Source organism: Cebus imitator, unplaced genomic scaffold, assembly GCF_001604975.1.
Source record: "Cebus imitator isolate Cc_AM_T3 unplaced genomic scaffold, Cebus_imitator-1.0 Scaffold477, whole genome shotgun sequence".
Taxonomy (NCBI): domain Eukaryota; kingdom Metazoa; phylum Chordata; class Mammalia; order Primates; family Cebidae; genus Cebus; species Cebus imitator.
Genome location: NW_016107792.1, coordinates 648,249 through 664,303, shown reverse-complemented (window position 1 = coordinate 664,303; position 16,055 = coordinate 648,249). Strand labels below are relative to the sequence as shown.

Here is a 16,055-nt window from a genome sequence, read left to right as displayed (position 1 = left end):
TGAAATCCTTGCCATTGTTCTTAAAAGTGCTTTTTTTCCCATTCATTTCTATTCCGGTTTCATGGACATGATATATTTTCTTTTCCGAGGACATTATTGCAGGCTTGCTCTCTCTCTCTCTCTCTCCCCCCCCCTCCCTCCCCTGCTTTTCTTTTTAAATAAAAATAGAGACAGGATCTCACTATGTTGGCCAGGCTGAGTTTTGAACTCCTAGCCTGAAATGATTCTCCCACCTTGGACTCCCAAAGCATTGGAATAACAGGCATGAGCTACTGTACCCAGCTGGCTTTTTTCTTTTTGAAATTTTCATCTTCTTAATTTATGGTCATCATGTCTTTCAGGTTCATGTTTTTTTTTTTTTTTTTTTTTTTTTTTTTTTTTTTTTTTTTCTTTCTCTTTTTTTGGCCTTTCTCCCTCAAGTTGAACCATTTTCTTAAATGTCTCATGGCTCCCTGTCTGCACATTCATATTTAATAGCAAAATACTGAAAAGCATGTTGGATGATCTGCAACTGGAAGTGAGGTGTTTTGCCTGGTGAGCTTCATTGCAGCGGGATCAACTAGCTTGCCAACTTTAAGGGCCACCATATACGTGAGTTAGTTCAGTTTCTCCAAAAAAGGATTATCTGTACACAGTCATAGTTGTTCTGGAAGCAGGACTGGGGAAGGAGGATGAGATCCTAGTATTAATTATGGAAATATTCTCTCAAGTCCCTTGTTTTTAATTTGCCACCTCGTTCCAGTCCTGACTCATACCTGGAGTCCCTGGACGCAAAGAATAAACTTCTGATCTCCTGGGAGGGTGGTGGGGATCTGAGGAGTACAGGGAGAGCTTTCTCTAGCCAGGTACATGGCTGAATACGCAGTTGGTAGATTCAGACAAATTTCCTTTTCATAGGGATGAATCTCAAATACCAGTTGTGCTGCCATATCGGTGAATTATGGTAATTACGGTAGAACCAATTTTAGGGCATAAATATTAGAATTTACTGTTAAATAATCACGACTTTTGTGTAGAGCCATTTAACTATAGCTATGTCTTTGGAGAATTTCTTAAATTCATTTTTCATAATCAACATGAAAGAAAAGTACAGCTCTATATGATCATGGATGCTGATTCTGCCATACTGACCACTAAGTTTTTGAACAGTTTTATATTTGCTTGTGTTTTATTTATTTTGCTTTGGTTTGTCTGAAGACAGAATGATTATAAACATTGACTAAACAAGTTAAACTATTCTAAATAATTAAGGCAAAAAATGCTAACATAGAGACAAACCTGTCAATTGTACTTTTGGGGGTGGAAAATGATTTTATGTGCTTGAAATATTCACCACATGGAAATAAATTAATACTTTATGCTACCACATAAGACACAAGAAAAACTATGCCTCCTACATGTATTTCAAGATTCTTTTAAATTAATAAGCTATCTCCAATTTCACAATGAAAATGCAAGAATTCTATTCCTAGTTCCTGCTAGGCATTGACAAGCGTCCCTTTAGACACCACCACCCACATCCATGCTCTCCAAGAACTTGCTAATTGCATCTGAATTATGTCACCAGTGGGAGTCTGTAAATAAGAATGAAAAGTTTGAGATATGTACTTTTTCAACAGGAAGAGGTATAATTTTAAATCTTTTCATAACAAGGGTAAGAATAACATTACTTTCAAAATGAATTCAACGTAATGAAATTAAAACTATGAAAATTGCTTACCAAAAAACATAAAAATTTATTTCAGCACAAGCATTAGGAAGTTCTACCTTCACAAGGCAAAATAATAAAGTGTATTCATTTTCTGTGGTTGCCACAACAAAGTACAAGAGACTGGGTGGTTTAAGAAACAGAAATCAATTTTATCACAATTCTGAAGCCTATATACTCCAAAATCAAAGTGTCAGCAGGGTTGATTTCTTCTAGGGCCCGTCCCTCTTTGGTTTACAGATGACCATCTTCTCTTTCTATCTTACCATTGTCTTCCCTTTATATGTGTCTGTGTCCAAATTTCTCTTCTTATGAAAACACCAGTCCTACTGAATTAGGGCTTACCGTAATGACTTCATTTTAATGTTATTACTTATTTAACCTATATTCAAATCAAGTTACATTCTGAGGTACTGGGGTTAGGATTTTAACATGAATTTTGGATGGGAACACAATTCAGTCCATGACATCAAGATTACAAGAGAAGCCACTAACCTTCAGTGTATCCTTTCTTCAACTTTTTTCTCAAAAGGTCAAAAGGTACTTGGATTGAATCTGCCAGTCAAAACAATAGATTAATAACTTGTGTGTAGATATTTCCAAATTTAGATATAAGCTACATAATTGCGTTTAACCAGATATGGAGCTGTGGTATTTGCTCAAGTCACATAATGATAAATGTGTAGGGCAGTAGTTATATAAAATTTGACCATGTGTTAAGCACAGCACTTTCATATATATATTTATTATCTGTCTAAATACAGCAATTCTATGATGAGCATTTCAGAGATGAGTGAACTGAGGTTAGAGATGGTAACTTTCCCATATTAGCACTGCTATTAAATGGTGAAACTTGGGTTTGAATCTCTGTCTGGTTCCAAAGACCATATTCATTCCATATTTTATGCTGCTAAACTTGACCATTCTTTGTAGTAAAGTCCTTTTTTGAAATATTTTATTGATATTTTATGTATTAAATTGATACAATTTTACGTATTATGTATTACATAATACATAAAATTTTATGTATTCAATTTTATGTATTAAATTGATACAAAATGCTTTTTAAAAAAATCTCAACTTTTATTTTCAAATCGGGGGGTATATGTGTGTGTTTGTTACACGGGTATATTGCACGATGCTGAGGTATGGGATATGAATGATTCTGTCATCTGGGTAGTGAGCATAGCACCCAATGTATAGTTTTTCAACATTTGCCACCCTCCCTCTGTCACCCCCTCTAGTGGACCTCAGTGTCTATTGTTACCATCTGTATGTCAACGAGTATCCAATGTTTAGCTCCCACTTAACAAGTGGAAACGTGAGATAGTTGGTTTTCTGTTCCTGCATTTATTCACTTAGAATAATGGCCTCCAGCTGCTTCCATGTTGCTGCAAAGGGCATAATTTTGTTCTTTTTATGGCTGCATAGTATTCCATGATGTATGCGTACCCCATTTTCTTTATCCAACAGACCATTGATGGGCACCTACATTGATTCCATGTCTTTGCTATTCTGAATAATGCTGCGAAGAACATGTAAATACATGTGTCTAATTTTGCTAGAACAATTCATTTTCTTCTGAATATGTACCCAGTAATGGGACTGCTGAGTCAAATGGTAGTTTTAAGTTCTTTGAGAAACCTCCAAACAGTAGCTGAACTAATTTACATTCTCACCAACAAGAAATAACCATTCCTTTTTCTCTGCAGCCTTGCCAGCATCTGTTGTTTTTTGACTTTTAAAAAGTAGCCAGTCTGAAGATTGAAAGGGTATCTTACCATAGTTTTGACTTGCATTTCTCAGATGATTAGTGATAAGGAGCATTTTTCAAACATTTCTTGGCCACTTGTATAACTTCTTTTGGGAAGTATCTGTTCATGTCTTTTGCCCACTTTTGAATGGAGTTATTTTTTGTTTGTGGAATTGTTTAAGTTCCTTATAGATTGTGGATATTATGCCTTTGTCAGGAGCATAGCTTGTAAATATTTTCTCCCATTCTGTAGGTTGTCTATTTACTCTATTGATAGGTTTTTGGGTTTTGGTTTTTGTTTGTTTGTTTGTTTGTTTGCCATGCAGTGCTCTTTAGTTTAATTAGGTCCCATTTGTCAATTTTTGTTCTTGTTGAAACTGCTTTTGAGGGCTTAGTCATAAATGTTTTGCCAAGGCTGATGTCCAGAATGGTATTTCTTAGGTTTTCTTCCAGGATTTTTATAGTTTGATATCTTACATTTAAATCTTTATTCCATCTTGAGTTAATAATTTTTGTACCTGGTGAAGGTAGGGGTCCAATTTCATTCTTCTGCCAACCAGTTACCCCAGCAGCATTTATTGAATAGGTAATTATTTTCTCATTGCTTATTTTTGTTGACTTTATGTGTTGACAAACATTTTAATCACCTGAATCATCTTTGTATTAACTCGATTTTTATAAAAGCAAAATGTGGAGGAGAAAGTTTAATCCTGAAAATGTCCCACATCTATGTTCATAGATAAGTGTTCACTGCAAGGCAATGCTCAGAGATTGAAAAATCTTTAATGATACTGTGAATATTATGGCACTAAAAACTCATAAGAGAAACTAAATAAGATATGGAATTTAAATGCTTAAATATGGCTTTTAAAAATTTTTCATAAAACTTATGCAATAATTTATATTCTTTAGACTCTACTACATACATAGTCACTTTAGTAACACTTTCCTTAATGCATTCACTTTTATGCGCTACTGATCAGAGTTCTAATTTGTTCAACATTTTGAAATCCATGATCAAAAGGAATTGTGCCAGAATTGTGTATCCTGAGAATATTAAATTTTTCATTAAATTTTGTAGAAAAAAGGTTTGACACATTTTGCATGTGTCAAACACTGGTCTTTCATATGCAAGCTTTTCGCACACAACAATCGGTCACTTTTAGGTATAATTTTTTTTATTTCTAGAAAGTTAAATACTATATAATTCTGTAAAAACGCTAGAAAATCTAGTATTTTTCATTATGGGTGTAGAGATAAATTCATTTCATGAAATTTTAACAATAGTAATCTTATGATTTCTTTGGTCTCTTTAGAAATGCCCTTAGCTTGTGGAGGTCACAATAGTACCATGATTATCTTGAAATTCATTGAATTTCTGAGTGAAACAATTGATCATGATAAAATAGGACATGGGATGGAGAAAAGAGAAAACAGATTATAACCACTGTCAGCAACCAGCCATGAGCTAAAAACCTCAGATTTTAGGGTAGTGAAAAGAAAGGAAAAAAAAAATTGGGATGAAGGGGGTAAAATTTACAATAGAGATTTATTTATTGACTTTTACTTTAGACTCAGGGGGTACATGTGCATGTTTGTAATACAGGTAAACTGCACATCACAGGGTTTTGGTGTATAGATTATTTTGTTACCCAGGTCATAAGCATAGTATTCAATAGGTAGTTTTTTGATCCTCCTCATCCTTCTCCCTCCTTCTACCTCAAGTAGGTTCTAGTGTCTGTTCCCTTCTTTGAGTCTATATGTACTCAACGTTTAGGTCCCATTTCTAAATGAGAACCTTTATTTGTTTTTCTGTTCCTTTGTTACTTTACTCAGAATAATAACCTACAGCTCCATCCATGTTGCTGCAAATGACATGATCTAATTATTTTTTATGGCTGCATTGTATTCCATGGTATACACGTACCACATTTGCTTTATCCATTCTACTCCTGATGGGCATTTGGGTCAATTTCATGTTGCCGTTGTGGATAGTTCTCTAATAAATATATGAGTACATGTGTCTTTATGGTAGAAAAATTTATATTTCTTTGGGTATATACTCAATAATGGAATTTCTGGGTTGAATGGTACTTCTGTTTTAAGTTCATTGAGAAATCACCACACTAATTTCTACAATGGTTGAACTAATTTACATCTCCACCCGCAATGTACAAGCCTTCCCTTTTCTCCACAACCTCACCAGCATCTGTTAGTTTTTTGACTTTTTAATAATAACCGTTTGAACTGATACAAGATGGGATTTCAAATGCATTTGATTTGCATTTCTCTACTGATTAGTGATGTTGAGCATTTTTTCAGATGCTTGTTGGCTGCTTGTATGTCTTCTTTTTAAAAATGTCGATTTATGTCCCTTGCCCACCTTTTTATGAGGTTGTTTTCTGCTTGTTAAGTTTTTTATAGATTCCAGATATTAGACTTTAGTCAAATGCACAGTTTGTAAATATTTTCTTCCATTCTGTAGGTTGTCCGTTTACTCTGTTGATAGTTACTTTTGCTGTGCAGAAGCTCTTTAGTTTAGTTAGTTCCATTTGTTAAATTTCATTTTGTTGCAATTGCTTTTGGTGTCCTCGTCATGAAATCTCCAGGTCTTATGTTCACAATGGCGTTTAGTAGGTTATCTTCCATCTTTTTCATATGTTTAGGTTTTACATTTAAGTATTTAATCCATTTTGAGTTGGTTTTTGTACATTGTATAAATAAAAGGTCCAGTTTCAATCTTCTGCATATGGTTAGCCATTTATCTCAGCACCATTTATTGAGTAGGAAGTCATTTCCTTATTGCTTGTTTTCTGTCAACTTTGTCAAGGATCAGATGGTTGTAGAAGTGCAGCATTATTTCTGGCCTCTCTGTTGTGCTCCATTGGTCAGTGTGTCTGTTTTCACTTCAGTACCATGCTGTTTTTGCTACTGTAGCCTTGCACTATAGTTTTAAGTTGGGTAATGTAATGGTTCTAGCTTTGTTCTTTTTGCTTAGGATTACCTTGACTATTTGGGCTCTTTTTTGGTTCCATATGAATTTTACAATAGTCTTCTTTAATTCTGTTAAGAATGTCATTGATAGTTTATAGGAATAGCATTGAGTCTACAAATTGGACAGTATCTCCATTTTAACAATATTGAGTCATCTTATCCATGATCATGGAATGTTCTTCCATTTTTTGGTATCATTTCTGATTACTTTGCACAGTGTTTTGTAAATCTCATTGTAGAGATCTTTCACCTCCCTGGTTAGCTGCATTTATAGGTATTTTATTCTTTTTGTGGCTATTGTGAATGGGAATGCATCCTTAATTTGGCTCTCAGCTTTAATGTTGTTGGTGTACTGAAATGCTACTGATTTTTGTACACTGATTTTGTATCCTAAAACTTGCTGAAGCTGTTGATTGATCAGGGAGCTTTGAGACAGAGACTATAGACTATAGAATAATAACCTGCAGCTCCATACATGTTGCTGCAAATGACATGATCTCATTCTTTTTATTTTTATTTTTTTAAATTTTTATTGTTTTGCTTTTCTGATGCTTTTCATCATAACAGAACACACCACCTGTAATGTGTGCAAATAGGAAATGAGCGGTGGAAGGAGAGGAAGTTCAATTGGGAAAGGCTGAATGGTCACCTCATTTCTTTTCTTCCTTCTTATCCTTTTCATTCATGGCCAGGATCATCATGAGTTTTCTGAAGAGAGTAACAAAATCTAAGAAGATGTCAATGCAGTGCCAGATATAATCTTTATCTCCATTTTCGGCCTTTTCAATTATGAATTGAGTATCAAAAAGGACAGAGGCACACTTGATCACCTGTCCCACATACAGATTTTCCTGGAAAAGCCAAATGGATCCAAAGAAAACATCCCCCAGGGAAGACAAAAGCAATAGGCACAGGGCTGACATCAAGATGCCTCCCAGAAAGAAGTAGCTATGGCACTTGGCATAGAGGCATAGGTTTTCTTTCTTTTCTTTTCTCCCCATGGGACATTTACTGAACAATTGCAATTAACATCACCACATCCATCCTTGAATCATCTTTCTGTAACAACTGTTTTCTTTTCAAGCAACATTCACTTAGAGACTTTGGATTGGACAGGGATTCAGTTAATGCTTCCCTCATTACATACGCCAAAGAGGTAGCAGTCAGAATAAAAGGAAATATTCCAAGAAGCCCATATCCCCAGAACTCCATCTCAACTGCCATTAACAGAACGAAACCAGCACTTGGAAAAACAAGCAAACCTTGAAGGAGTGAAATGTTATGTGTGTACACACATTTCTTTGCTTTCATAAAATCCCAGACAGCACTGAGACTTGGGTCTACACGTGGTTTTTTCCACATGTTGATAGGCTGTTTGATAACTGATTCTACACAGAGGGAAAAAAATCACCTTGTTTGTTCTTTTGACTGACAACTTGATTAGAAATAATTTACATTTCAATTAAAAAAGAGCTATTAAATAAAAGGTGTGAAAAGCAAAGTACCTCAACATAATTAAGAAGAAACATGGAATACATGCCTTAGACAAATATTATCCTAACTCTCATCAATTTGCTGTGAATGACTATGGGGTTTTCTATCGGCAGAATCGTATTTTCTGAAACAGGAATAGTTTGGCTTTCTCTCTTCCTATTTGGATGTCATTTATTTCTTTCTCTTACCTGATTTCTCTGGCTAGGACTTTGACCACTATGTTGACTAGGAGTGGTAAGAGAAGCCATCCTGTTTTATTCCATTTTTCAGGGAGAATGCTTCCAGCTTTTGCCCGTTTAGCATGATGTTGGCTATGGATTTGTCATGGATGACTCTTAGTATTTTGAGGTATGTTCCCTCAGTGCCTAGTTTTTACCATGAAGGGATGTCAAATTTTATCAAAAGCCTTTTCTGCATCTATTGAGATGATCATGTGGTTTCTGTTTTTAGTTCTGTTTCTGTGGTGAATCATGTTTATTGATTTGTGTATGAAGAATCAACCTTGCGTCCCAAGATTAAAGCCTATTTTACTGTGGTGGATTAGCTTTTTGTTGTGCTTCTCCCTGTCAGGTAAAGTGTCCGTCTCGTGCTGCCAGGATTCCTGTTCAACTCATCCCCACTTCAGCCATTGTTGGGGACCAGGAATGAGTCCCAGTGCATAGTAGCCTCGTGTGGGCTTCCCAGTTTACTCCCGCCTTACCCCAGCATCTGAGTCCTTCCTCCATTTGCTTGGAGTAGGTGTCATCTTGCCTTGAAGCCTTGCAATAGAGATTTAGTCATTGCAGTATGGAAGTAAAATTATAAGTACCCAAAGTAAAAAGGTAGTATTCTTTTTAGCCAAAGTCTTGTGATAAAAGGTAAACAATAATCCGACAAAACTTATCTACAAATGTTATAGTGGTGAATTAACAATTTAGAAATTATTGCTGGTGAATTAGATTTTGCTATTTTATTAAAGATATGGAAAACAATCAACAAGACAAAACTAATTTTTGCTGACTATAAACTACAAATGTGACATGCTTACAATATTAAAATTGAAAGCATATAAGAATTATAAAAATAATTGAGTTATAATAAAGTTTTCCTTATATGCTAAATTATAGGAAGGCATACACATTTATTAAATGATTGTGTGATAAAACTTGATGTTGATATAAGGTAGATTTGAGCTGATATTTAGTGGTTAAACGCAGGTCTTATGAATATTGCTTTGGATTCATCTCATAAAATTTTATCCTCTAGGAAAACCCTTCGAAGTTATAAAAGATCATATTTTCTCCATAAAATAATAATTACACACAGCCACAGGCATAAACAAAATTATACCTATATAAAAATAAAAATATAAAGAGTTAAAACCCAATGCTTTCTTTAGTTCAGCTGGATTAAACAAGTATTTAAATTTTTAATTATGAATTATTATCAGAGGCTACAGAAAAAGCTGATAATAATGAAAACATCAGAGCAACATGCTTCCTAAATTTGTACGAGAAGTTAGCCTATAAACCAATATTTCAAAGTATATTACAGCAACAGACAAACCATATTATATTTAATAATTCTAAACAAACATTTCCCTGATCTATTAGATGATGAATTTGTATACTGCTAAGAGGCAGTTTATAGTATGGCTCCACAAGAAGTTACCTTTCTTCTTGGCTGAAAGAGATTTAACTGTGTTTCAGTGTCATCACTCAGACTTTGTGACCTATCTCTCTTTGGGAAGAAAACGTGAAAATTATGGAATGATCTGTAATTTTGAAATAATCTGAAATATTTCTCTGATTTCTATGCACACATATTGCTGACCCTTTCAAACACTTTAGGGATCTTATTTAAATGCAAAAGTAACTTCTAGTCTTAAGTGATAGAAATGAACTGTTAGTAACATTATTGTTGCCATCAAATATATATTTACAATGATCCATTATTGTGACAACAATTAAAATGTATGGAGAAAAAAATATTAAACAATTGTTTGCTTCCCCCCAGAAAAATCAAGGAAATAATTGACACTTGATAAATTTGCACGTCAAGTAACAAAGCCTTCCTTCCTTCTTTAATAAGAACAAGGGAGAGTGTTGTGATTTCTCATTCAAAACTACAGAACAGATACCCATTGATACTTTGTTCTGCCATTTTTATGATGGTGTCAATATAAGAGTTTATTCATGTCTAAGTTTTCTGTTGGCTTTATTCTACCCTCATTTGATTTTCTGTAGAACAGATCTGGATGGCCTCAGTTAATCTGTACAGTCACTTGAGGATGGCGTTGAAATGGGAAAGGTTCCCCTGCTGCCCCATAGGACGTGCGACGGCGGGGAGAGTGGCTTGCTTCTTGAGTGCCTGCTGCTCAAACCTTTAGGGGATCATACAGAGGGGCAGGCTGTGGGGCTTTGACGCCATGACAGCATCTAGGGGTGCGTATTTACAGCTCCTGAAGCCCCAGTGGGCGTGTGTTACCGTGTGCTCTTTTAGTTTTGCCATCTATAGGCAGCTTATATTAACCAGCTTAGTTAGATAGACCCTCTCCCTTGTCGCAAGGACAGAGGGCTTTCTGTATCCTGGGTCCTTGCCTTGGTGTACCAGAAGACTTGAATCACACCTGGGTTTGGAGAATAAGTGCAAGGTTTTATTGAGTGGAAGTAGCTCTCAGCAGATGGGGGACCCAGAAGGGAAATGGTTTTCCCCTGGAGTCTGGCAGCTCAGCAGCCTGTGTGCTCCTCCCACCGCCCCCGCAAACTCCATGTTGCTTTGCTGGTCAGTGGTCTGTCAGCATGCTGGTGCCTCTCTGTGCATTCCTCTCAGTGTCTAGCAGCTTGTGTGTTCCTCCCCTGAAGTGCTCCTCTCCACATGCAGCTACTTCTCTCTCTCTCTTGCTAGGGCCTTGGGTTTTTATGGCCACAGGACGGGGAATGTGGCAGGCCAGGGTGGTCTTGGGAAATGCAACATTTGACCATGAAATGCCTGTCCTCACCTAGGTCTGTGGGGGTGGAGCCCTAGCCAGGAACCAAGCCCTCCTCTATTGGGCACTTCCCTTCCCCGCTTCTGTACCATTTAAAGGGACCACTCTCTTCACTTCCATATCAGCACAACACTCAATCAGAAGATATTTATTTGTGAAAGTGAATAAACATAGCTTGTAACCAATGATCACTTGCATAATTATGCTCCAATTAGCAATATAATAAGAGGCATGTAGAATAAAATAGAAGTACAAGTCCTCAAATCAATGAAGTAGAGGAGCTAAACTTAACTAACATGAAAGAATTGGAGAAAAATATAGAACAATACTGCTAAATTATAAACTATAACATAGATTATGCATAGTGTAGAAATTTTCAGAAGAAAGAGATCAGTGTAGGCTGAGAGGAGTATTTTATGAAGGGGCACAGAACTAGAACTGAATTCCAAAGGCTGTTTAGAATTCAGTTTAGTAGAAGAAAAAAAAAATAGTGTAGCTATTTAACACTGTTTCGATTAGATGTAAAAATACAAATTTATATATTTTCAAGGAACATATATTCAAAACAATTTTTATTATATAGTGGATTACTTATATATGTCCAAATGTAAGTGTTTTTCACATCATCACTCAGAAAGTGCTTGTATTATATTTATTTATAAAGTTTCTTATAGGCACTGTTTTAATTATTTTATTTGAAAAATAAAGTACTATGGGAGGAAAATATGGTATCCTAAAAATAACTTCAATCAATGCTTGCTCTCAGAGACCACCAGATAAAATTTAGAGAAATAGAAGCAAAAATATTGGCATATGGTTAGTAATTATTCCTAATGTAAGACATCATAATTCTAAACATTCCATGTCACTATCCATAGTAACATTGTAGAAATTATAAATAGTAGCCCATTGAACTAATTTTTCTAATAAAGTCTTAGTGTTATGTAAAAGACAAATGCGGCTTAAGATAGAATTTCCAGGGATGAAATTGTATATCATTTCCCAAATGGCTTTATCTCTAACAGCTTAGATGGAAATGAAAATATATATTCTGGGAAAATGTGTTGAGTATCTCAAAGTTTATTTGGTATTGATAAGAGGTTTGATATCAAAGACATATGTTTGGATAAAATGATTTTCAAGGTAGAAAAGTGATATCAACTAATAGAATGTAATTCTGATTAATGTTATAAGTATATATTTGTTATTTCATGTGGCACATGTTACTTATTTTAAGTGGCTCTTCTAGTTGGGAAAATTTAGACTGTCTTACACTCAATATCATTTTCTGTGAAGGCTTATGTGGCATTCTATTGGTGACTCCAATAAATGTTGCTAGACCACTTCAAGGATGGAACCAAGGCCTATGGAATAAGTTATTTTTAATGCCAGTTTCTTTATTTAGTGAGCAGATCATTATTACCAAATAATTTATTGACCTAATTTAATTCTACCTTTTTGTCTAGTTCAGTAACACGTCACTGAGGTGGTCAGGATCACTTGGTCTTCCAGATCTGTGATCTCCAATCTTCTTGTCACTAAGGACCAGTTTTGTGGAAGACAATTTTTCTATGGATGGGAGGTGCTGGGGAGGGTTGAGGGGGATTGGGGGTAGTTTGAGGATGAAACTGTTCCACTTCAGATCATCAGGCATTAGAGTCTCATAAGGAGCGTGCAACCTAGATCCATCTCTTGCGTGTGCAGTTCACAATAGGGTTCATGCTCCTATGTTGCCACTTGTCTGACAGGAGGTGGAGCTCAGGTAGTAATGCTCACTTGCCCGCATTCACCTCCTGCTGTGTGGCCTGGTTCCTAACAGAACATGGACTGGTACCAGTCCATAGCCCAGGAACTGGGGACCTCTGTGCTAAATATCACTCATCTAAATATCTCTGTTATCCAGCATATCCTTTACAAGTAGATTATTCACTTCAGCAATTCTTTTAGGAAGAAATAAACTGTGGACACATTTTTGTCAAATTTACTGAGAATTGACTCTGGCATAAAAAAGTGAAGCAACATTATCTGTGAAACAGAAGGATTTTCATTGAACATGTTTGTGAATTGCCCAACTCACAAAGCCAGAATATGAATGAAGTATGTTACTTGCAATTAATGTTACTATTTCTCCAGTAGCAACAATGATATTTAGAGGTAATTGTTTTGGAAAGAACAGATTATCTAGTATCCAGAATGACAACTTGATTGATTACATCAATAATTTTCCAAATATATTTTACAATACTGCTTAAGGATTTCTGCAATTGATGTAATAAAATTTAGTTTTAAAATGTTAAGCTGTAGTTGAAACAATAATGTAAAGCACTATGTGATGTACACATATGTAGCAAATATTAGCATGTTAGATGATAAAGTATTAACATGCGTTCTCATTTATTGAATTAAAAAATCAAAATGTAATATAAATGGGAATATATAAAATGATGTATACTGTGCTGGTAAAAGAGTACTTTTATCTGTTTAATATATTTGTGTTCCATGTATGATTTCTGTGTAATGTGTACTGAAGAAAGTGAAAACCTAGAAAAGTAAGCAGAATCAGAAAGCTGGTTTTTACCTTGAATTGTTTTCTAAACCTTAGTGAACTTGAGTTTAATTTTTCCTGACATGCTGGGCATAAATGAAATGAAGCAAAAATGTAAGCCTACCCAGTGTGAAAGATCAATGTTCAAAACGCTTTTGTATAAATATAGGACTTCAAGTGGCTACACACTCAGAATAAAAGTGAACAAGAAAAGGCCTCTTAATGTCAAACTCCAGGAAACTGACAGCAAAATTACCTGTCTTCAGACTTGGCACTGAATAAAGTGGGAAAATGTGTATCTGTGAGAATGCAGAATTGCAAGTTCTCCATTAGTTTTGCAGCTCACAATTCACAGTACTTGGGTGGTTAAAAAAACAACAACCCAAAGTTAATATCTTTTAAAACTAGAATTTGTGATTGGTAGAGCCTGTAGTCATTTGGCAGAACAAATACATGTCTTCTCTGAGGAAGCCAACTTTAAACCAGGTCTCATCAAATTCTCAGAGGTAAAGAGATTCAAGAAACATGAAGTTACAGAAAGAAAAAAAATCACAGATTATTCAAGGAAATAAAACAGTATGAGTGAGAAAAATCAGAAAAAAAAAAAGACTGAAGAATAAAATTGACCAAAACTGTAGATATTGGAAATATATTTAATATATTTGAAAACATAAAGAGAATCAGAAATCTAAAATATTTGAAAAAAACAAAACTCCTGGAAAAGAAGATGCGTTTAATAGCATAGGAAATCCATTTCAGGAAAGAATTATAGTACTGTAGATGTCTAGAAGGTATTCAGACTAAGCCCGGAGACGTGGAATGGAAAATATGAAAGAAAGGTTGGCCATAAGGAGGAGAGAGTGGAATGGTCTAGCATACATTTAACTGTTGCTTTGAGATGAGAGGAATCATAGGGAAGACACACTGAAAAGATAGGGAATGAGAATTTTTAAGAATTTATGAAACACACCAAACCATAGATTAAGGCATTCTAGTTACCCCAAGCAGGATAAATATAAGAAAAATCTACAAAATTTATACGAAGACGCCTCTTAGTGAATCTGAAAATGACAAAACGTAAAAGTTTAAAAGCAAGCAGAAAGGAATATATATATATCTGTGTGTGTGTGTGTGTATATGTTTGTGTGTATATATATATGTGTGTGTGTATATATATATATATACATATATACACACATATATATATACATATATATGTGTGTATATATATAAAATCTACCTACCTACATACCTACGAATCTATATAGATGGCCTTCAAAGTACTGTATCTACTATTAGACTTCAAACTGCTTTGCATTGGCCACAATGGAAAACAGAATACTGTGAAGTCATCATTACAATAAGCTAAGAGAAAAATAACTGTCATCTAGATTTCTATTCCCAATAACATATTTCGAAGTAAGGTAATATTTAAAAAACAAAAAACAAAGATGGCTTGCCACAATAAGATCTTCACACACAAAGAAGTTTCTGCTTTAGTTCAAGTTTATTTCAGGCAGGAGGAAAGATATCCCATATGGAAGCTGTAAGTAACAAGAAGGGATGATAATCAAAGAAAATGTGAATAATTCTAAACAATTACTGACTGTATAATAGCAATCATATGTATTTTTAAAATGTAAAACATATACATTAAAACCAAAATACATGAAAAAAAAAGATATATTTTAGGAAGGGTCATCAGAATTAAAGATTCTTTTTCAGAAGTCAGTAAAAACACTTAATAAAAAATGTTGTTATATTTGCCTGTGTCAACTTCTGGAGTGAGCACTCAAGAAAAGAAATGAAGTTATGACTTCATTCTCAGTTTACTGTCCACTGCACTTGCCTAGGCTACTGGATACTGGATTCTGTGGTGGCGGTGGTGGTTTTTGAGAGGGAGTCTTGCTCTGTTGCCCAGGCTGCAGTGTAGTGGCACGATCTCAACTCTGCAACCTCTCCCGGGTTTAAGCAATTCTCTGCCTCAACCTCCTGGGTACTTGGGATTATAGGCACGTGCCACCACACCCAGCTAAATTTGTTTTGTTGTATTTTTAGTAATGTGTACTGAAGAAGGTGAAAATCTAGAAAAGTATGGGGTGTCACCATGTTGGACAGGCTGGTCTTGAACTCCTGACCTTGTGTTGTACCCACCTTGGCCTCCCAAAGTGCTGGGATTCTGTTTTTAAGACTGGTTATAGCTTTGCACAGTGGCAGTATGGTAGCCAATGAGGTTTATCTGAAGAGCCATTATTGCTAACTGAAAACTTTTCCCAATACCCCGCCATGACAACTTTCAATATAGTAGGCATTGGCAATTTTTGACAGTCTGTATGTAGACTGAATTAAAAAAAAAAAAAAAAAGACTTAAGATTTACATTTCCTAGCAGAGTCCAATATTATACAAGAATCAATTTCCATGGTCAGATTCTGACTACCATTGATCAGAGGAAATTGAAGTAAGTAAATGCTATCTATCACTAACTCTGGTTTTCACAGGACAGTTCCTGTAATGCTTGGTGAGTGAAGACAGGAATAGCATAGAAATACACACTAGTTTTCTGTTATCTGTTTGACAAAATGGTGGTGCTTT

At 35.1% G+C, this 16,055-nt stretch overlaps 1 non-coding gene across 1 annotated transcript; it reads left to right on the top strand.

Moving 5' to 3' along the window:
* The first annotated feature begins 15,661 nt into the window (after positions 1–15,661).
* LOC119468711 lies at positions 15,662–15,802 on the top strand. The gene has a single exon (XR_005197464.1). It is a non-coding gene; the product is annotated as a U4 spliceosomal RNA (small nuclear RNA).
* The last annotated feature ends 253 nt before the right edge of the window (positions 15,803–16,055 follow it).